The sequence below is a fragment of the Canis aureus genome, chromosome 6 (assembly GCF_053574225.1).
Source record: "Canis aureus isolate CA01 chromosome 6, VMU_Caureus_v.1.0, whole genome shotgun sequence".
In the NCBI taxonomy this organism is placed as follows: Eukaryota; Metazoa; Chordata; class Mammalia; order Carnivora; family Canidae; genus Canis; species Canis aureus.
Genome location: NC_135616.1, coordinates 65,495,497 through 65,499,166, shown reverse-complemented (window position 1 = coordinate 65,499,166; position 3,670 = coordinate 65,495,497). Strand labels below are relative to the sequence as shown.

General features: G+C 52.7%; 1 pseudogene; it reads right to left on the bottom strand.

Moving 5' to 3' along the window:
- Positions 1-1,074: 1,074 nt before the first annotated feature.
- Positions 1,075-3,299, bottom strand: LOC144316569 (DNA polymerase delta subunit 2 pseudogene; annotated as a pseudogene).
- Positions 3,300-3,670: the final 371 nt, after the last annotated feature.

Below are 3,670 nucleotides of genomic sequence, written 5' to 3'. Positions count from 1 at the left end.
AGGTGTGTTTACATTGAATGGATGTTTTCTTCAGGAAAGCAACTCAAGGAGAGGGCAGACAGTGGGGGCAGAAGAGTGGATTTCTCATGAGCTGTGGCTCACACCACTGTCCTTTCCTCTTCATGTTCTTTTTCTTGTAAATGGACAGCAGCATGTAGGCTTCTCTGCTAAATGATAAGTACTTTTCCTCTTCCAGCCCAGTCTGACTAAAGATTGGGTTGAACAACCACAGGCAGCTATGGGGGAAATATTTTCCACAATAGTTTTCTGGAGCTCTGCTTTGTTTGGGTCAACCTTCAGGCTTCCTGACAATATAGCTTTGTTTTCATTTCCTCCTGGTACCTGATCCAGCTCTACATGATTGTACTGAGCAGTAGTGAGTGCTTGTTCTCCAACTCCCAGAGGTGAATTGTCATTATGAAGGAAACAATAGCCCAAGTTTAGTTAAGTGTGGAGGGTATATATTCAAGGATGCTGTGTTTAAATTTCCCTGCTTCCATGAATAGTCTTCAAGATGAATAGCTTTAAGATTCCTGGGATTTCTGTTTCTTTTTTTTTTTTTTTTTCTTTAAATAGCACATCAGGATCCCCCATTTCAGCTCAGACCTGTCCGGGTATGTGTGATGGAAACGTGGGCAAGAGTCACTTTGGAAGGGATTTATGTGGCAGGAGTGGGGGTGGGTATCTCGGACACCAGGACATCTGGAGCCCAGGGAGAGATACACAGCAAGCTCAAGCGAGCTGCAGTTCTCCAAGCTGGAAGAGATGTAGGAAGTGGAAGAGATGTAGAAAGCATAATTCTGATGTCAGAGAAGCAAATGGTAACTCTTCTTGCTTATCTCCTCGTGCCTTTGGAGCTGAGAGCTGACAAAGGCAGGAGAATGTGGGAGGTGAAGGGCAGGTAGTTGTGGACCAGCTGCGCCTCCCGGTGCAGGCAGGATGGGGAGAGGAAGCTCTGAAGCTCCATCGTCGGGGTGGCAGGGTGGCGCTCTCCTGTTCCACGATGTAGGATCCCAGCTGCTCCATAGTCAGGCCCGGGGCTCTGCGTGGGCCCTCACACAGGACCAGAGCACCTCATTCTCTTCCTGTTGGCCCGTTGGAGGGACCCCGCGTGCTGCCATCCAAAGCATTCAGCTCCTTCCCGAATATGGGAAGGTCAGCAGCCTTGTCCGTGGCGCCTGAAGCCATCCACTCGGCCACATGGGCCAGATGGCGAAGCTCGTGGAAGCTGTTGTAGATGTTCCCAATGAGCTCCGGCTAACAGCTGAGTCTGGATGTCAGCTGGGAGGAAGCCCTTGTCCAGAGGAGCCAGCTTACTGGGCATGAATTCGTGTCCAGCACACTGAGCCGATTCCCTTAAGTTGTTCTGCACATCGGGGCCACCCGTGGAGAACAGGGGTGCCGGGCCACCAGGTCAATGAAGTGCCTCGACGAACTCCTGGTGGGCTCCCAGCACTCTGTCCGGGGGACGGCCAGCGTCCTGCATTAGGGGAACGTCTGCAGCAGCATCTCATGGGAAACCACGAAGTCCTCGTACCGTCTGTACACAGAGCCCTTGAAGTGCTGCCTGGAAACCTGGTATTCCACTGCTCCAGGAAGGGGCCCTTCTCGGGAACGAGCTCCACCTGCACGGTGCCCTGGCCCGCAGCTCCTGCAGGGCATGTGACGGCAGCAGCGGGCTCCCCTGCGGCATCGGCATTCGACTGGGGTGTGGGTCCCTCCACTCTCTGACCTGGGGTGTTGGCAGTCCACGTCCTCAGTCTCCACCTCAGCTGCCACGTGGACTGGTGCCACACTGCCTCTCCCCAACCCACCTGTTTTTTCCACAGATTTTTATTGTACAGCAAATGCTGCTGCAGTGTCAATGTTGCAGGCAACAGATGGCCCAGATCTCTGTGAGTTGGGGGCCCAGACGCAGGCCCCCCAGGTCCTTCTCTGTCACAAAGCCTGAGAAACGGGTGGGCAGGGAGGTTGGGCTATGCAGACTTAGGCAGGCTGTCTGTGTGGTGCTGAAGTCTGGAACAGCCACCAACAACAGCCTCTGGTCCTCTGGGCCTGGAAAGATTTTAGAGCCAAAGCCAGGGGTGTTCCCACAAAAGTAGATGTGAGGATACCCTGGAAAGATGAATGGACTGGTCTTGTAGAAGGGGTAGCCACCTAATTTCAGGGCTGTGGGGCTGATGTGACCACTATGCAGGGTCCCCTCTAGGATTTCCAAGTGATCCTCCGTGCTGCTGGGCTGGAAAATGTCACTTGCATTCTGCCCTGAGTCCCTAGGAATTGGATTCCATCGATGATGGCTTGGTAGGGATTGGTGACCAGCTAGAGGGTGGAGTAGGCAGTGGCCAGGGGGAACATGCAGGGGGGCAGGGGTTGCTGGGGGAGAGTGTGCTTGGTTGGGTCAAATTTGCCTGGCACCATGACCATGGGTATCAAGGTGCCCAGCTGCAGGAGGATCTCATCCAGCATTTTGACAGCCTCCATGCTGGATGCCTGGGTTTTCTTGGTTAAGGTCTTGGCCATATTGATGGTATCTCTTCTCTGGGTGTTGTGCTTAGGAGGTTCCTGGCAAGGATGACCTAGAACATGTGGGCAGCACTGCACTGTCCCCGTCTCCCTGCTGCCCTGTCACCATGTCCACCAGCAGCTGGGTTCCCAGCAGGCTCTCACCCCTGCCTCCATCCAGGCCCAAACCAGACACCAGTAGCATAAACCTGTCTGTGTCAGGATGAGATGCAAGGTTCTGAGGAGCAAGTTCTGCAAAGCAGTGGTCCTCCACCAGAAACTTTCCACTGTCTCTCACAGAGTGGAGCACAGCCAGGACTGACCCTGGGACCAGCTTTGACAGGTCAGTGGTGCCTTCCAGTTTGATACACTGCAATTCACCCTCTAAAACCAGTTCATCATCTGGGTGGATATATTTGTTCCAAGGAAGCTAGGAGAGCGGGTTGTGCCCTTTGCTGATCTCCTAGAGGATGGACACCTGGAGCGGCACGGCCTTGAAGAGCCCCCACCACAGGGTACTTCTTCCCAGGCTGCAGCTCACATGGTTTCTTTATTTGGACTCCACCACCCCAGTGTCACTGGGCCAGGCTTACCAGGAAGGGCCTCACCTGGAGAAGATGGGTGGCATAATTGGGGGCATGCCACCAGCCAAAGCCACACACCCCCAGCAGGAAGGGCTGGGAGGACTTGGTGTAAGTCAACACAGGCACATGGGCAAAAGTAACATTGTTGATTGATGGTGGGGAGAGTAGAGTGTGGGCCTTTTGGGCAGCCTGCTCAGGAAACATGACCATGCTTAATGTGTCCAGACCAGCGTACTCAGGCCAAGGAGGAGGCAGTCACAAATGTAGCATTTACTACAAAAAGGTAATGCCTCAGCTGTGGCTTGGTGAGATTAGAAAGGAGAAAGGGTAGCATTATAGAAACAACATTAGCTGGATCTCACGTGTTCAGTGTGTTTACGTAACTGTACCTATGCCTTTGTGGTCAGATGCTTTTCCTATTCAACACTAGATTGACCCACAGAGTTGAAATCCAGCCACCAGGACAATATGAAATAAATTTTTTGCATCACTGAGTTGTTGTGGGGTTTGTGTGTGTGTGTGTGTGTGTTTGCGCTTTTTTTAACCAAAATTTTCTTTGCTGCTGTTTCATCTCATATACC